At 33.2% G+C, this 20891-nt stretch overlaps 1 long non-coding RNA gene across 1 annotated transcript; it reads left to right on the forward strand.

Moving 5' to 3' along the window:
* The first annotated feature begins 6507 nt into the window (after positions 1 to 6507).
* LOC143052232 (uncharacterized) lies at positions 6508 to 19665 on the forward strand. Its single transcript, XR_012971046.1, has 4 exons — positions 6508 to 6668; positions 8189 to 8259; positions 16390 to 16454; positions 19114 to 19665. It is a non-coding gene; the product is annotated as an uncharacterized LOC143052232 (long non-coding RNA).
* Positions 19666 to 20891: the final 1226 nt, after the last annotated feature.

Here is a 20891-nt window from a genome sequence, read left to right on the forward strand (position 1 = left end):
ATATATAACCCTACCAGACAGTATACACCTTAAAATTATGTTCAAATATATTAAATCTATTGCATATAGCATTTATATATTGTATATATATATATATATATATATATAAAATGACTGCGAAAACTTAACCTTGCTCACTGATCTAGATCCGACTTACCAAATATAGTTTTCCTATTTCTCATATTCATATGACAAAAATATATACAGGGTTGAAGCAGTCGCTGAACTACGAAAATTTGGGCAGACACAATGAACATATGAAACTGCGTAGCGTAGTCATGCTAATGCATATATACTTGTGCAAAAAGGTATGAAGCATCCAGGGATTTTTCATATACTGAAATATAAAACTTCATACGAATAGTTTAGCACACCTACAGCATGTATGTCTCGCATTATGCTGTTTTGTGAAAGAGATAAAAATTGTGCCAAATATGTATACTAAGTCACAGTGCTATCACAATAAAACAATTCGTGTGGGTTTTTTTATATTTTGTTACACGAAATACCGTAAGGATTAGTCAAATCGTTTTGGCATTTTTTTATTAAACTTTTTGCCAAGGAAATTAATTTAATTGATATAGTTTTCTTAACGTACAGTGGCGAATATTTCATTCCTATTCGAAAGTAAAATAAACGTTCTTTAAGGTGCAGAGAGAGAGAGACAGAGAGATAAAATTGAGAATGGAAATGGGGAATGTGCCAAAGAGACAACAACCCGACCATAGAAAAAAAACAACAGCAGAAGGTCACCAACAGGTCTTCAATGTAGCGAAAAATTCCCGCACCCGGAGGCATCCTTCAGCTGGCCCCTAAACAAATATATACTAGTTCAATGATAATGAACGCCATACTAATTTCCAAATTGTACACAAGAAACTAAAATTAAAATAACGCAAGACTAACAAAGGCCAGAGGCTCCTGACTTGGGGACAGGCGCAAAAATGCGGGGTTAAACATGTTTGTGAGATCTCAACCCTCCCCCTATACCTCGAGCCAAGTAGAAAAGTAAACGCATAACAATACGCACATTAAAATTCAGTTCAAGAGAAGTCCGAGTCTGATGTCAGAAGATGTAACCAAAGAAAATAAACAAAATGACAATAATACATAAATAACAACAGACTACTACATGTAGCAGTTAACTGACATGCCAGCTCCTGACTTCAATTAAACTGACTGAAAGATTATGATTTCATCATATGAATATCAGGCACAATCCTTCCCGTTAGGGGTTTAGTATCATACATGTACCATCATAACATATATGAGAAGAACATAATCTTTTTTACAAGGTGATTGTTTGAAGGCAACAACCATTTAACATGTTTAACTTTAAGGGGACCGGGTATTGTTTTTTTTTTTTATTCTTGTTTATTGTAAAATTTGTGTTTCAACAAATGGACACATTTATATTCTTTTTTTTTTAAACAAACGAAATCATTGCTTTCTTACGTAGTATAAACAGAATATTTTTTGGCAATACTCCGAATTAAAAATGAGTGTGTACTCCTATGAAATCAACAGCAGTAAATAAAGCATTAATTGGTATAGATATACATGTAGTTGAATACCCACATTAGGGGCGTATTGAGGGTCCAAGATAGGGGTGTAATTGTCCAAAATGGTGAACAAATTTAAATTTTAGCAAAATCTTGTATTTTTTTAACAGTAAGTGGTACACCCTCAACAAACCCCCTCCCCCGAATCTGCCACTGGGCGTTTGTTGGATGCACATGCATTGTTTATATTTATCAAAAGAAAAATGCTTTGATTGATGCTCTCCATCTTGATGAACGATTAATAAAAGGTCAAGTATGAAGAAAAAAAATCTGTTCCAAACTAAAGAAAGTTAGGTAATATGTAAATATGGCTAAAGAATTTCTTATAATAATTAGCATTTTTCAGTCAACTGTTGAATTATTCATTTCGAATGCCCATGCAGGTGATCTTTCCCCATCACTAACGTCCATCTTATGTTATCGGCCGTCGTTGGCGTCAGTTGTTCGTTAACTTTTAAAACTATGCAATACGTCAAATTTAAGAATTTAAGTCAATTTAATGAGTAAGAATTTAGAAGCAGAAGTCGTTTGTGTCTAAAATACTCTTACATATTTTTTTATCATTTGATATTATTGACTCTGACCTGGCTTTCAGTAACTGCGAGTTGTTCTGGGTTGTATACAAAGCTGTATTTTGTTGTTCTGGGGATGGATAAATACCCTGCCACTCTGTTTTTTGTTAAATGTATTTCTGTTTTGTATCAATCTGACGAGTTAAGCTCTTCTCAACAGATTTTTTTTCATATTTTTATGCCCCATTTATGGGCATTATGTTTTCTGGTCTGTGCGTCCGTTCGTCCGTCGTACCGTCCGTTCGTCCGTCTGTCCCGCTTCATGTTAAAGATTTTGGTCGAGGTAGTTTTTGATGAAGTTAAATTGAAGTCCAATCAACTTATACACATGTTCTTTATGATATTATCTTTCTACATGTAATGCCAAATTAGAGATTGTTTCACATTTTCACGGTCCATTGGACATAGAAAATGATGGGGCGGATTTGGGCATCCGTGTATTATGGACAAATTTTTGTTTTCTAATGTTGCTCTGTCATGTTTGTTACATCACTGTTCAAGGTTTGCGCCTTCAAACTATAGTTTAACCCTGCACATTCTGTATGTGCCTGTCCCAAGCCAGGAAGGAGCCTGTAAGTCAGTGGTTGTCGTTGGTTCATGTACACATCATTTGTGTTTCATATCCGGAATAAACTTCCGGCGGACATAAACAACGTGACCACGTCATTTTTCTTCAAAATTTTGGGTTCGTTAGATATCAACTTGCTGTATTCGACACACAACAGTTGAACAGCTCGGTAAACCTCGCCCTTCGACTGTTTTCAAGCCTCATGCATACACGTTGATATGTTTCTGACGTGCAGTGACCGAATATTGTATATTTCTACATTTGTTTGTCCATTGTTCGACATTATATTAGTGTTATGTAGTTCCTAAAATAAAACTAGTTCAAGTCTATCAACTGTTCAAACGCTTGCAATTAGTTGTCTTTTGTCATTTGTACATTTCAATGTGTAGTTTTGGTTTTTATTATGACTGATTGTCCTGTTAATCGTACATTTGTATGTCAGTATCAACGTGTCTTTTCGTTGTTCGTGTCATTGGGTTGCTGTCTAATTTTCATTTTCACACCCCATACGTACCTTACTCATATATTTCGCAAATAAAGGATATTAATGCGCTAAGGCGTTGTGCACGATGTTCATACAACACGACGTTACACCAAAAAAAGGGACATCAAAGAGTATTTTTCTGAAATTTTGTCATCGATTAGTTAAATTTGTAAATTTTTGTGATATATTTGTACCATGAATTACCTCAAATAGCGGAAATCTATTTAAAACATTTACCCTTAATTCACCTTAAAATTCTGTATTGTCGTAAGAAATGTAGGAAGGAAAAATGAGATAAAGGTAAACGGTTTCCCAGCAATATATTAAAAGGATCTACTAGTATATCTATTTCATGGTACTTCCGCAATGTAACGAAAACTTCACCTTTTACATATCATTGCATATAGAGGACTGTTTTTGTGTCTCAAAATAGAACATTTCATTGGCATTTTGAATGAAAAGTGTTTGCCTCTAGCAACAATAAATCGATTAAAGCTATAATTGATAATAAAAATAGCAAGATTTAATCTGTATCGAATGTACATGATGTATGTTCCGAGTCTGTCAGCAATCTGTGTCGAATGTATGTTCCGAGTCTGTCAACAATCTGTGTTAAATCTATGTTCCGAGTCTGTCAACAATCTGTGTCAAATCTATCTTCCGAGTCTGTCAACAATCTGTGTCAAATCTATCTTCCGAGTCTGTCAACAATCTGTGTCAAATCTATGTTCCGAGTCTGTCAACAAGCTGTGTCGAATCAAATATGTTCCGAGTCTGTCAACAATCTGTGTCAAATCTATGTTCCGAGTCTGTCAACAATCTGTGTCAAATCTATGTTCCGAGTCTGTCAACAATCTGTGTCAAATCTATCTTCCGAGTCTGTCAACAATCTGTGTCAAATCTATGTTCCAAGTCTGTCAACAATCTGTGTCAAATCTATGTTCCGAGTCTGTCAACAATCTGTGTCAAATCTATGTTCCGAGTCTGACAACAATCTGTGTCGAATCTATGTTCCGAGTCTGTCAACAATCTGTGTCAAATCTATGTTCCGAGTCTGTCAACAATCTGTGTCAAATCTAATATGTTCCGAGCTCAAGTCTGTTAACCATCTGCGTCAAATCTATATTCCGAGTCTGTCAAGAATCTGTCAAATCTATGTTTCGAGTCTGTCAAGAATCTGTGTCAAATCTAATATGTTCCGAGTCTGTCAAGAATCTGTGTCGAATCTATATTCCGAGTCTGTCAACAATCTGTGTCGAATCTATGTTCCGAGTCTGACAACAATCTGTGTCGAATCTATGTTCCGAGTCTGTCAACAATCTGTGTCAAATCTATGTTCCGAGTCTGTCAACAATCTGTGTCAAATCTAATATGTTCCGAGCTCAAGTCTGTTAACCATCTGCGTCAAATCTATATTCCGAGTCTGTCAAGAATCTGTCAAATCTATGTTTCGAGTCTGTCAAGAATCTGTGTCAAATCTAATATGTTCCGAGTCTGTCAAGAATCTGTGTCGAATCTATATTCCGAGTCTGTCAACAATCTGTGTCAAATCGAATATGTTCCGAGTCTGTCAACAATCTGTGTCGAATCTAATGTGTTCAGAGTATGTCAACAATCTGTGTCAAATATATGATCCGAGTCTATCAATAATCTGTGTCAAATCTAATATGTTCTGAGTCTGTCAAGAATCTGTGTAGAATCCATATTCCGAGTCTGTCAAGAATCTGTGTCGAATCTAATGTGTTCAGAGTATGTCAACAATCTGCGTCAAATCTATGTTCCGAGTCTGTCAATAATCTGTGTTAAATCTATGTTTCCAGTCTGTCAATAATCTGTGTCAAATCTAATGTGTTCAGAGTATGTCAACAATCTGCGTCAAATCTATGTTCCGAGTCTGTCAATAAACTGTGTCAAATCTAATATGTTCCGAGTCTGTCAAGAATCTGTGTTGAATCTTAATTCCGAGTCTCAACAATCTGTGTCAAATCTATGTTCCAAGTCTGTCAATAATCTGTGTCATATTACATATGTGTTCCGAGTCTGTTAGCAATCTGTGTCGAATCTATGTTCCGAGTCTGGTAACAATCTGTGTCGAATCTATGTTCCGAGTCTGTTAACATTCTGTGTCGAATCTATGTTCCGAGTCTGTTAACAATCTGTGTCGACTCTATGTTCTGAGTCTGTCAGCAATCTGTGTCGAATCTATGTTCCGAGTCTGTTAACAATCTGTGTCGAATCTATGTTCCGAGTCTGTCATCATGCACCATTCTTATTTTTGACAGCCTTTGATATTTTTTGGCAAATTTCACCACACGATTTGTTTATTTATCAAGAACATTTATTTATAACGTCAGAAAAAAGCGAGGTTTTTATCAGGTAAAAAAACCCACATTAATTGCTATAACAAATAGAAAATTAACTTGGACCAAATGACAACCGCTTGAAAAACGACTGTATCACGAACAATGAGGCAAATTATGTCATTACGTACTTTTGTAAAAAGTTATTATTTTTATTTTACTTTATTGACATTTTTCTGATATATCTCACTTTCAGTCGTTGGGTTAGCGAAAAACATCGATGGACATTTTTCTTATTCCAGCTTAATATGCAGCCGCCGAGCCAAATGAAAATTGACAAAATGACGACTTTAATGTCACAAAGAACCGACACATGTCATTGTTCCCGCCAAGTTTCAGGAAGATCAGATATAAAGAAATAGGATCTCGCTACATACAGATATACATGACATAACAGTTAAAAAAGTTGTTCAAAAATGTAACGTTGGACATCCGTTTTTTTTTTACACTTAGTTTTGTTGTTTCAATCCTTAAATTTACAAGATATTACTATGCATATGACCAAGATCTATAGAACATAATTGAACACATATTCTGAATTTGTTTTTATAGTGGTTAGATAGTGCTTGCTAACATTTTTTCTTTATTTTAGCGGAGGAAATTTCGAAGATTCTCTTTTAAATCCTATGGGTTGTAGGAACAGCGTGCGGTAACGTTTAAACAAATTACATTTGCTATCTGTCCTCTACCGTTATGAACGTATTTATTCAATGAGCTTCTGAAAGCGACAAGCGAAAATACAAAAAAAAAAAAACAGTTTCTATAACCAATTCAGTGTCAACTTTCATTTGTTTAAAAAAAAAAAAAAAAAAATGGGGGCAAAAAAAGGGGGGGGGTGCAGTTTTTCCTGCCTCTCCTAATTTTGAGAGCCATTATTTCATCTTTCTTAAGAAGTATTTCATCCGATAAGAAATGTCGTTGTAACACTTCACAGTTGGAAGTCTCATATCTCGAAGAACATTTATTATTATATCTCTCAATCCATGTGTATGAACCATATGGTTTTCTAGCTGTCTAAACGGTGTTTGTAATTTATAGCGTGTGTCTCCCGCCAAAATACAGCACACGGTTTGTTTGTGAAACCTATACACAGCTATTTTACTCTTGGAATTCTTAATGAAGGTAGGTATATACTATTTTTAACATTCAAATTCATGAAGATATTATTTTAATAGTGTTTTTGTTAACCTTAAAATATTCTCATAGATGTTTTAAAACTTCAATAAGTATTAATTGAATAAATGAATAAGTAAAAATAATTATATATCAATACCCGTGTGTCTGGTCAAGAACAACAAAAATAATAATATAACATGTATAATCATGATAATACTATTTCTGATAATAATAATAAAATAGACGATGATGATTATGGTGTGAATAAAAACATGCTGAAAGTATTTTAGTTTTATAGCATACATGTACATGTAGTGCAGAACTTCACGGACGTATGATAAACTGATTATTTTGATTCTTCCGTTTCTGCCTTAGAGCAGACATTTTTATTAATGTTCTTCCTTTTTTTTTTTTAATTAATATATATTTTTTTATGGCCAAAGGTTTTATTCATATTAAACAAATGATATTCAAATACATAATTATATATAAGTTATAAAATTAACTGGTGGGGAGGTTCGTGTTGCTCAGTCTTCAGGGTTGTGTTCTGTTGTTTGTCTGTTTTTCTTTATAGCCATGTCATTGTCAGTGTATTTGTCAACCTACGAGTTTGAATGTCAATTTGGAATCTTTCGCTTCTCTTTAAAATGTCTTTTTGGACTAAAAATCACTAAACATAATTGACAATTTCGTATAATGACAACGAAAACTATGATATTACTTTCTGTATGATATAAGTCAAGAATTAAGAAACTTCAAAATGAAATGCGAACCGAAATTTATCAGTTAAAAGATTTATATTGGATTTGTTATACCAGTTCAGGGTCCAAAAGGGGGGGTAGAGGTTCGGAACCCCTGGTTTTGGACGATCCATGCATTTATATGGGAACTTTTATTTGGAACCCTTCCCCCTTTTTCCTGGGTTGGAACCCCCTTTGAAAATCCCCCCATGTTTACATATTTTAGAAAGGGCGAAGTCGAAATGATGATTTACTGGTTTAACTATTGTATTAGTTAAGATATTTTGAGAATTAAACATTTATTTTTATAAAGACACTTTGTGAATGAAAGAAACACTTACCATTTTGACTAGTTCCATCTCCATAATTGAACTTCTGTCATAATAATGTAAAGTCTTCCCAAAGTATCACAAAAAGATGTAAGACTTGCTTGTAAAGATTTCACCACACTGGTTGATAGATATTTGCATTGTTGTTGTTGTTGTTGTTTTTAATTCCACAACACAGTATATTCCAAAAATTGTGTATGACTAACTAACACGGTTTCACAAGTATCAATAATTTTCAATTTGTAATTTGTTGATACGAAACAAATATTCAGTATGCATAATATATATGTCTATAAGTTTTAAGATTATCATATGGCGTGCTAACATTTTTATATTCTGTAACTATATTTCCAAACGTATTTCAAACATTTAAAGTGGAACGGAAGTAGAGTAAGTTTGAAAATTTTGAAAATAAGCGACGTATACTCATTGGTTCAAAATTCAAATTCGATTCCAGGTCATGGAAGGCAATATTGAGAATGTAGTCAATATATTACGAAGAGGACGTTTCAAAGAAAACTGATAAAGGTGAGTACAAATATTGTATACATATTTTTCTTGTAATGGAAAAAAGGTTATTAGAAACGTAACTTTGTAGACGTAACTATTTTGTATAATCGAGAATGGTCGTAACAAGCCTTCCCAGAGATGGTGTCATGTTAGTCCAAATAATTATGACGTCTGCCCCTGTCTGGCAAGGCTATCTGTTTCGGGGACGCTTTCCTACGACGAGCGTCCCAGATTTATTTTTTAAAATAGCCTTGCCAGACGTCATAATTATTTGGACTAGTGTCATGTTGTAGCGGAAGGAACTTTCACTTAAATATTTCGACAGATGTTTTCAGTTTAAAGTTCTGTTTTTTCAACTAGTGATTCTTGTGCATCATTTATATTTTCTGAAAAAACTAACAGATGGGGTTATCTCACCAAGCCGATCAATGTATTCGTGTACAAATCCAATTTTATAAGATTTTTTTATAAGAAGTGTTATTTATAGATATAGGAAGATGTGGTGTGAGTGCCAATGAGACAACTCTCCATCCAAATTATAACAGTTTAAAAAAGTAAACCATTATAGGTCAATGCACGGCCTTCAACACGGAGCCTTGGCTCACACAGAACAACAAGTTATAAAGGACCCAAAACCATGCAAACGGGAAAACCAACGGTCTAATCTATATAAAAAAAAATATAATTATAATTTCTACATATGCCTCTTGTTTTTTTGAAATTATAAATACAAAACTTGTCTGGTGTATGGCAAAAAGACAGCGAACAAAGACTAGAAGACAAACTTTAAAACGCATTGTGTCTGCAATTTACCAAATGGAAGTGCAATATATTGAACAAATTACTATATGTGACAAACACGTTTTTCGATTGTTGACAGGGGCTGCTATCATGGCTATATAATTTTGCTGCTGCTATGTCTAAGCAATCTACACTTATTAAGGCACTTGTGAATATATCAAGTTTAATATTTTTCATGAATCACGAGATTATTATATGTATCTTTTTTTTTAATTATGTTAGACAAATTTAATGTACACACTATTTAGTTGTAATACTAGCGTCAATGATAAACGCAACTTTTATATGACAAATCAAATTCGTATAACAAAAGACTATTTTGAAGAAATTGAATAATTGTTAGGAAATTTCTTTTTGTTTTATGAAATAGCAAATGCTATTAATCTTGCGAGTGGAATAAACCATTTTGGGAAATAAATATATGCCTACATGATGTAGTATCGTAAATTTCTTTGTTCTCTTCTCTGAGATTCCCACCTATATACAAGGGTCACTGCATTCATGAAATATATTTATTTTTCTATTTTATTTCAAATTTGAATTTATTTATATTTAAAAAAGTGAGGGAAAAAAGAAAAATGAACTTGTATTTAGTACACTGTATATACATGTGTTTGAACTGACAAGAGATTCAAACATTAGAACATTTCTAAAATAAATAAACGTGTTGATAAAAAGGAGGTTGAAGATACTAAGGGATGAATTAATTAGCCATTCTTTGGTTTATGAGTGGATTAAAGTTTATCATTGTTAAGATCGATGGACAGTATTTACCGCACCGCTTGTGGTTTCTCAATTTTTATATCAATTTGAAATCTAAAAACTAGTATTTATAAAAAAGAAGATGTGATATGATTGCCAATGAGACAACTATCCACAAAAGACCAAAATGACACAAACATTAACAACTATAGGTCACCGTACGGCCTTCAACAATGATCAAAGCCCATACCGCATAGTCAGCTATAAAAGGCCCCGATAAGACAATGTAAAACAATTCAAACTAGAAAACTAACGGCCTTATTATGTAAAAAAAAAAAATGAACGAAAAACAAATATGTAACACATAAACAAACGACAACCACTGAATTACAGGCCCCTGACTTGGGACAGGCACATATATAAATAATGTGGCGGGGTTAAACATGTTAGCGGGATCCCAACCCTCCCCCTAACCTGGGACAGTGGTATAACAGTACAACATAAGAACGAACTATAAAAATCAGTTGAAAAAGGCTTAACTCATCAGATAGACAAAAAATACAAGTGGACGTGGCCGGGTATGTTATCAAGAATATGAGGGCTCAAGAATTATGTATTGAATATATGTAGCACAGCACATAGCATTAGTTAATGATAAACTATAATAGCATTAAGTTGTTATTATAATTTTTTTTATAGTATTGAAACAAATACTTGAAATATACACTATTTGATTATTGATAAGGACAATCTCTTGAGAATTTTTGCTTGTCTGATTTGACAATCCTTATCATTTTGTTTGCATTTAAATTATGATAATATTAGCCAAGAAATCCTCCGGCATACTGGAAAATAATCATATGGACTTGAGCTCTTAAAATTGACTGCTGCTGACACTGAATTTCTATGAAGAATTTTTTATCGATTTCATACATTTGTCATATGACTGCAAAAAAAAATACGTTCGTATATTGCTATCACGTCGTCGTCCGAAGAACATTTGGGTTCCGGACAATAACTTTAGTTTAAGTGTTCGGATCTGTATAAAATCAAAACCACAGAAGGGAGGTTGGGATTGTATATGGGAGGTGATGGTTACATACCTATAGGAAAAAAAAGGGCTAAAAAGGGGGCAAAAAACAAGCATTTTTCGAGTTTCAGGACAATAACTTGTGTTTAAGTATTTTCATTGCTCGAAAATTGTACTACAAGGTTCAATACCATACGTAGAAGGATAGGATTCATTTTGGGGTTAATTGTCCAAACCGTTCAGGAATCAGGTGCCAAAACAAGCATTTTCTAGTTTCAGACAATAATTTGTGTTTAAGTATATGGATGTCTCTTACAATGTAAATTGAACCACAATTTAGAAAAAGAAAATTTCTTCAAACACATTTTTTTAGGGAAAGGGTACAAAAATATTTTTATTTTAGGGGTCGGCGGTCAAATTTTTCCCTCCGAAAATATGAGAAATTATTTGTACAAAGGCAACTACATTTTATCTGAATTTCATTTTCAGCTTTTTTTTTTGTTACTTCTTGGTATTTCTTTACATATCTTGCACTTATAATGAGTTTTGATGATAATTAGTTTTATAAACAAATGCACGTGTCTTACTGATACAAGATAAGAATATGTGGGCAGTATATTGTGGTTAAGTATTAGATACAATACAAAGGTAACAAAGAAACAGTCCGGTAACAACCGTTGCCGGATAGTTTTTCTGCACGAGTAGTCAGGTCAGGTCCGAGGCGCTAGCCGAGGACCTTGACCTGACTACAAGTGCAGAAAAACTATACGGCAGTTTGTTTCCGGCCTGTTTTTTTGTTACTTTTGTTTTGTATCTGACTTGTACGACGTTTCAAGGAAGAAGTATTACATTTTGCAAGCTTAATATTTGAGAAACTTAAATGGCCTCAAATCAGTAAATGTAAGTTATAGAATAAACACATTTTTTTCATTTTCCTTCAACGGAGTTTTTTTTCCAGAAAAAAAAATCAGGAATCTAATAATTTGATAAAAACAAAAGAAACCATTTCAAGTATAAGATTTATGTTATCAAGTTTGAGACTTTTTTAAAATGCAACTTCGTTGAAATGTAATATATTTAAGAAATATTTTAGTGGTAAGTAAGCTAACGTTTAATTTTATGGGTGAAACGGAAAGCGGGAGGGGGCCTTAATGGATTTGAAATAAACAGGCTGTGATCTTTACTTTGATGAAAAAATGCAGGATGTGCCATTTCATTTCCCCATTCCCCCTTTAAACATTTCGTGAAAATCGCACGTTTGCTGTCAAATACTTGAATTTAATATTCAGTGGGGGGAGGGGTGCCGGGGGTTGGAATCCCTTTTTTTGGACGATCAATGCATGTGAATGTGGACAAATAGTGGAAACCCCCTTTTTCTTGGGTTGGGAACCCCTTTCTTAAAATGACTGGATCCGCCCCTGATAGATTTGAATTCAACTTATAATTAAATTTAATAACAATATAAATGTATCAAAAGAATGAATTTTCTACTTCATTATTGAGTGAAATGTTATATAAAAAAGGATTTTGTTCTGTTATTGTATATATTAAGACAAATACTTAAAAAAAATAAAATCATGCTCAGTCTCTACAAGTGTTGATCGCTATTAATTAAACACGTGTTACTATATGACCAATCGCAGCCAACCGTCCAAAAGTGAGGCCTGACATAAGTTGGATGATTTTCTTCAAGAGTTGCTGCTTATTTGGACATGTATTACACGAACACTTTTTATTTATAGGATCAATCGTGCATTGGTGAGTTGATAGGGATTTTATCTTTTGATGAGATTTGTTTCTTATTTACATATTTTCTGTCTTTTTTAATTGAAATATAAACGTCGGTATCATCATTTCTTCACTTTCAGCATTATCTAAAATTACTATTCATATCCATGCTCCATAAAAAGGGGGGAGAGGTATGTACTTTTCTAATTATATTAACTATTTACCTTTACAACACCATCACCCAACATATATATATATATTTTTTTTTTTAAATTAGCACTATAATATATATATACGGTATTCGAAAAATCAGGAATCATGCAGATCATTAATTTGTTATCTGCTTGACCATAGTAATTTTTTTCTCATAAAATTTGGGATCAAAATATCTTTTTTATTCGAAGAAAAACATACCCCCCCCCCCCTTTTACGAATCTATTAGTATACTGATATGAATAGTATTTTACTGGAAATGTTTTAAAAATTATATTGATGATAACGGAAATATTTATTAAAAAAAAGACAGGAAATATGTCGGTGAACCAAAAAGTTCAAATCTAATTGAAAGTTAAAGTGCCCATGAACTCATTGTTCATGCACGAGTGATTCTTTTCATAAAAAGTGTCCGTGTAACAACTAAAAAGAGTCCGTGTATCGTCTAAAAAGAGTCCGTGTAACACCCATTAATGTACTGTTTTTCTATAGCTCTGCGGGGGGCAAAGTCGTACAATCAATATAATCATTTCATAGCTTTATAACTACTGACACTTTTGAGATCATTAATAGTAGGTTTATCCTGGTGGGCGGAGTTTTGGCCATATCAGTAGCAACTGACTCAAGGTCAATAATGATATAACATCTCCCGCCAGATCTGATTTTCGATGCATAGGGTGTGCATTTCCATTATATATTTAAAATAGCTGAAATGGAATGCTTTCTTACTGGTCAAAACCTAATTGATATATGATAATTAAAAGGCCAATCCTGAAGTATCTCCATATTTTACATGTGTGAATTATATTGAATTTAATGGGGTGCAAGTAGGAAAATCCTTATTTAATCAATTGTCACACATTCATTGTTATCATGAAAATGAAGTTTTAAATGAAATTAGCTCCTAGATGAGTGCCCCTATATTCCTGATTTTCACACATGTTGTTCCTTGACCAGTTATCTTCAAAATTTTGTCTTAGATTTCCAAAAACATCAATGGAACAAATTGTATACTGGTATCTAATTAAATTAAGGTAGCACTACAGTCAGAATTTTCTGACTCCAACCAACAGTCTTTAAAGATTAATTTCTCAAAAACTACTCAAGGGATTTTTAAAATCTTTAGCTCATTATAGAGGTGAAATATTAATTCTTCTTAATCTGTAAATAAATTAATTTTTGGTATGATTAATCTCAAACTATAGCTCCTTAATTGCCAAAAAAGTGGTCTTCCAACTCGGATGAAAATGACACATTCAGGTCAAATGGTAGTGAAAATTTGTTTTCATCGCTTTAATCAACCATACACTATAAACAAAACTGTGTCTCAGATTTTTGATATATGCCTCCAGTAAGAAGATATATTGATTTAACTGCTGGGTACCACACCTCATTTCACCTTTCATCTTTGGACAACTATAAATTCATTTAGAAACAAATTATCCAAAAACTGGGACACGGTATTGTAGAAAATACTCCCTTTAATCACATATATCAAAGTCAAACCAAAAGGGGTACCAATGAAGTTTCTATTTTCATTTTTTGCTAACAATTCTCATGAAAATTGTTCAGAGAAATTACATAAAAACTGAATTTCCCCCTTAGAACCCCTATAAATGCATCATTAAAACAAAAGTTCCAATGAGAACACCCCAGGAGTGTCCTGACACCATTATTTTATCAATATAACCACACACTTTGTGTCTTTGATGCTCTAATACTGTAAATTTTGAATTATATGTGCACTGACCAACACTAACTTAGCATTTGGCGGGAGTTTGACGTCACAGATTTGACCAACATCTGTGATGTAGCAATTTTAAAATATAGACAAAGCTCCGCCTCTCTCCAGACAGTCTAAGATAAGAGAATAACAGGAATGACCAGCTGCATAAAAACAATTTTTAACATCATTATATTCACTATAAAGAATGATTTCATTTGTATTTTAAAAAGAAATATACTATGAAATTAGCTAGAACATTAAAATTATGCAATAAAAGACATGTCCCAAAAAAGATCAAGACCTGATCCCCCTTGCTGGAAATAGACTGCCTCACATGATTCTTCAGTTTTATGGAATTTAAAAATTTCACATAAACTTAAAATTGGTTAAAGTGCCTGAAACTCCTAACAAAAGACAGATTCAGAGACATATACTTCTTGTTTGTAGTAAGAACCTTAAATGTTTAAAGTTTGTCAGAGGCTTTCAAAGATACTTTCACACTCTTATCCTTATATATATAGTTTTGTTCATTTTAGTAAGATTTTTTTCCCTTTAGATTTTCTCCTTTTTAATGATCTTTAATAACTTTCCCTTTTCACTGTTTACTTCAAAGCTATATAGATTACTTTGTTGCAATACACATGATACAATGAGATAAGACCACACTATTCTTCTTGTGGTCAGTGATTAACAGCTGGACACTGGCATTAACAGATGATTGACATATTAGACTCTCCTAAATGCCTATATATTTAGATTAATTACCATGTGCCTTTATTTACATAATTTCATTATCAATTTACTCCCTGTTGTGATTTGAAAATTGATTTTTGGATTTTTACAAACTGTGCAGAATAATACTTACTTTAAAATTATGTGATAAAAAAAATATCTTAAAAAAATCACTGTTAGACTGTAGTGCTACCTTGAGAGATCTCTTATGAATTGAGGTTGCAAACTTCGTTGAAGGTTAACGAGAGAATGAAATACAATAGAAAAAATCCGAGACACTCTTTTGGAGGTCAAACTGTGTTGTACAAGAATCTATAAAATATTTTGGTTTGGTATGAATAACAAAGAAGCTAATTTCATTCTAGTGTGAACATCCCAATACTTGCATGGAGCTTGCATTTATTATGTTTTTACGCAAAATGTGTATCTTGAAACATGAATTAATATGAAAATGAAGAGATGTGTATTGTAGTTTGTTTGGATCCTATATTAGTTATTTGTCTCTGTGACTCGTATAATTAAAGTTCTCGTGGATGGTCAAAAGCACTTGCCACAGAAAGAAATCACATCTCTATACCTGATACTGAGGTTAATGTACAGAGATATTTTTTTTTCTGAGACAAGTTCGAGCGTGGATGATGAAGAAATGACAGGAAATTCAAAATCATGTAATAACTATTATATTGTAGTGATACAAATCAGTATACACTGGTTTGTTGTTATATCTTATATTAATATATCAGTTACATGTATATATAATTTTCATCCATTTGTATATTATTATATTTTACTATTCTAAAAATAGTGCAGTGCAATTGTATGGTGGACACTCTTCTGTAGACATTCGATTTTTTTTCTAAAGGATTGGATATATGAATAGGCATTCTTATCTTCCCGCAAACACAATCTTCTATGCAGAGTTACCGGTCATTGCCGGGATTGCCGCAACATGTTCTTGAGATATCTTCCGCATGCTTTGTGCATAGATATTTAAATGATTTTTTACTTTACATTACAAGGAATTTTATTTTGCACTCGTTTATGTGCGCGTATTTATCATGTTTAAAGATCGGTTACAAACCCGAAACGAAAGTTACGTAATGGAAATCTAGGCAATAGCAATACATCAGAATGCCCTCACGGTCATCGCGATGTAAAAATATGTTCCATACATTACATGTACTTTTTTAAAATTGTTTTAAATATTGTATTTCAGGTTACCAAGATGATTTGGATGAGGAGACTGACCAGATGACCAATCTACACGAACTCAAAAGATAGGTAATCCTTATTAATCATTTTCAAATGAAAAACAAACAGAAAACATTATAACATTAGTAACTATAATTGTGCAACTATATTTGTTGAATATTTGTATATCTATATTTTGAGGCCTTTTCAAAGGTCCAAATAATTTTCTTGTTTGTTTTTTTTAACCTGGCAGCTCTTAAATATTAATTTCTTTAAATAGTGTAACTCTTATGTTCATATCTTCTGTTTTCTAAAAAAAATAACAATCAGATACTATATGTGTTTACAAAACTGATCATCTTCAAAACTCATTAACAGAGCAATTTATGGAAGTATATGTGTCGTCTGTGGTTGAAAATATTACTAGGTAACAAAAGCAACTGGAAAAGAAATTTGAAAAATCGTATTGTTATACCTGAATATCGCTTTCCTTCGTACATCAGACCACAACAACGAAGACCCGACCCCTACGAGAAATACATATACACAGACAAAAAGCAGAACATAACACATACTATATTAGTCTAGATAGACGGTTTTGCTACCGGCATGACATTTTGTAAACTAGTGTTGCGTGTGCACAAACGTTTACAATGTACTCATCTATAATACAGTCCAACTTTAAAATAACTTGCCTAGTATCTTTGCAGAGACAATTAATGTGTTTTAATCAAAGAATATATTTCCATACAGACAAAGGTGCTTGTGGTTCATTGAATGACCGTCATGATCTCATTGCTTGTGGAGGGTGTTTGCCAATATCTCAGGATATGTGTCTGTCAAGATCGCGATGCTTGTGGTGTATGAAAATATCTCAAGTAAGTTACCGTCAAGTTCTCGATGCTTGTGGCGTATGAACATCTTTAAGTTGAGTGGCTATCAAGGTATCGGTGCTTGTGGTGTTAGAACACGTCTCAATATAACTGACAGTTACGTTCTTGGTGCTTCCGTTATTTTACTGTTTCTCCAGACAAGTGACTGTTAAGTTCTCGGTGCTTCTGTTGTTTTACTGTTTCTCCAGACAAGTGACTGTTTAGATCGTGCTGCTTCTGTTGTTTTACTGTTTCTCCAAACGAGTGACTGTTAAGATCTTGGTGCTTCTGTTGTTTTACTGTTTCTCCAGACGAATGACTGTCAAAATCTTGGTGCTTCTGTTGTTTTACTGTTTCTCCAGTCGACTGACTGTCAAGATCTTATTGCTTCTGTTGTTTTACTGTTTCTCCAGACGAGTGACTTTCAAGATCTTGGTGTTTCTGTTGTTTAACTGTTTCTTAAGATGAGTGACTGTCAATATCTTGGTGCTTCTGTTGTTTTACTGTTTCTCCAGACAAGTGACTGTCAAGATCTTGGTGCTTCAGTTGTTTTACTGTTTCTCCAGACGAGTGACTGTCAAGATCTTGGTGCTTCTGTTGTTTTACTGTTTCTCAAGATGAGTGACTATCAAGATATTGGTGCTTCTGTTGTTTTACTGTTTCCCCAGATGAGTGACTGTCAAGATCTTGGTGCTTCTGTTGTTTTACTGTTTCTCCAGACGAGTGACTGTCAAGATCTTGGTGCTTCCGTTGTATTACTGGTTCTCAAGATGAGTGACTGTCAAGATCTTGGTGCTTCTGTTTTTTTATTGTTTCTCAAGATGAGTGACTGTAGAGATCGCAGCGTTTGTGCTGCTTTATTGTTTATCAAAATTAGTGACTGTGAGTCTCATTGCTTGTTCTGTTGTACTTCATATCCTGATGAGTGACTATTAAAAGATCTCTGGTTTTGTGTTGCTTTACTGTTTCTCAAGATCAGTGACTGCGAGATCTCGGTGCTTGTAATTCTTTTCTGTATCCGAAGATGAATGACTGTCAATATTTCGGTGTTGTTTTACTTTACTGTATCTCTTGATGAGTTACTGTGAGATCTCTGTGCATAGATGCATTATTGTATCTGAAGCTGAGTGACGAACAGGATCTCAGTGCTAGTGTTGCTTAACTGTATATTTAGATGAGTGACTGTCAAGATATTAGTGCCTGTGTTGCTTTGTCGTTTCTCGTAATCAACGACTTAGAAATTTTGGTTCTTGTGATTCATTATTGTATATCAAGATGAGTGATTGTCAATATTTGTCGTTGCTTGTGGTGCATTACTGTATCTCAAAATGAGTGATTGTGAGATATCGATGATTGTGTTGCTTTATTGTTTTCATGATTGACTGAAATATCTCAGTCATTATTGTATCTCGAGATGAGTGACTGTCAAGAGTATCAGTAATTATATCGGTGCTTGTGTTGCTTTGATGTATCTTAAAATACATGTACCGGTGTATGTGACGCATTACATAATCTCAAGACGGTTGACTTTAAGAAAATTTTGAAATTTTGTTTTTTACCGACCCACGTTTATATTCCTGCTTAGAACCGGTAACCTCGTCAGTGTTTCCTGTAATTTCTATTGATTTTTATTGTGTGTAGATTTTGGTGTTAAGTGCAAATATTTGGAAGTTTAAATGATCTGAACTCATTTGTTCAGAAATCGATTCGAACGATATTAACTATACATTATTTTGTTGAACAGGTGTTTTGACATTCAGGATGTGATTAGATTGCTGGTTCATTGACATGTACCTCACTCCTCCTTTTATTCATACTTAATGTATCGAAGAAACTTTAAAATAGGGTGTTGAAGTTTTATTTTCTTTCTTTTTCAGGCAACATTTCCTGGTTTAGAGAAAAACTGAAACACCAATATTGTGTGTACATGTTGCGATAAACAATTATAACAACACAACTCATTTGTTCTCTTGTTAGTTTGGAAATACAAGTTGACGTCGGAAAGGAAACTGAATGCTCTACAACATTGAAAAAAGTGTTATATATAGTGCTTCTACGTGTATGTGTGGGACTCTAAATAACTCCAAACAAGTATCAGCAGCTATTACATCATGTATTAGGAGGATATGATCCAGAATATATACATATATATGAGGATAAGATTTACAAATCCTTAAAGTGTGAATATTGTACAAATGTACAAAATTGTCACTTACAATGTGCAGAATGTCTTACTTACTATAATATTCAAAGACGTGTACCAAAGTTTCCAGCTATAATTTTTCCAGACGTTTAAGGTCAAATTCAATTCTATTTGTATCTTTCAGTAATCATTCATAATCTTAATTGGACACATGACAAACATATTGCTGTTGTATGTGTGTACTTTTAATCAGACAGTAGCCTGAAATTAAAATTTATTTAATGTGCTTAAGGGAGTTTATTAATGTTTATCAAAATTTTATGTTTTTGTAATGAAAGGAAAGGATTTAGTGTTTACCAATCATTTGTCAATTTTTTATTCTACAAAGACTTTATCACAAAGCAACAACTCTCACCTCACTGCAAGGCCACCACAATTAATTGAATTCATTTATTATTATAATATTGCTTTTAAAGTAGATGTATTTTCTTTTCATACGATATATACATGTCTATGTTTCGTTTTACCTTGTTAACAATAATGCCTTTACCATAATTCTTATAACACTACATTGTGTTTTTGGTCAGAATTCTGATATACATTACATGTCAATATTATTCATGTCCTTCTGAATTCTGATAAGAAGCTAATATAGTAGCAATGAAACCTTAAAAGAATTCTGATAAGACTAACATCTGATTACAATAACCTTCTTAACAGAATTTTGATAAGACAGTCGCATCTCAAGCAATAACCTTCTTAACAGAATTCTGATAAGAATCATCGAATATAGTACCAATGAAACCCTTAACAGAATTCTGATAAGACTTACATCTGATAACAATAACCTTCTTAACAGAATTTTGATAAGACAGTCGCATCTCAAGCAATAACCTTCTTAACAGAATTCTGATAAGACTTACATCTGATAACAATAGCCTTCTTATTAGAATTCTGATAAGAATCGAATATATAGAACCAATGAAACCCTTAACAGAATTCTGATAAGACAGTCGCATCTCATTACAATAGCCTTCTTAACAGAATTCTGATACGAATCGAATATATAGAACCAATGAAACCCTTAACAGAATTCTGATAAGACAGTCGCATCTCATAACAATAGCCTTCTTAACAGAATTCTGATAAGACAGTCGCATCTCATAATAATAGCCTTCTTAACAGAATTCTGATAAGAATCATCGAATATAGTACCAATGAAACCCTTAACAGAATTCTGATAAGACTTACATCTGATAACAATAGCCTTCTTAACAGAATTCTGATAAGACAGTCGCATCTCAAGCAATAACCTTCTTTACAGAATTCTGATAAGAATCATCGAATATAGTACCAATGAAACCCTTAACAGAGTTCTGATAAGACTTACATCTCAAAACAATAGCCTTCTTAACAGAATTCTGATAAGACAGTCGCATCTCAAAGCAATAGCCGTCTTAACAGAATTCTGATAAGTTAGTAGTATCTTGTATCGATGGCTTTCTAAACAAA

Source organism: Mytilus galloprovincialis, chromosome 11 (genome assembly GCF_965363235.1).
Source record: "Mytilus galloprovincialis chromosome 11, xbMytGall1.hap1.1, whole genome shotgun sequence".
NCBI lineage: Eukaryota > Metazoa > Mollusca > Bivalvia > Mytilida > Mytilidae > Mytilus > Mytilus galloprovincialis.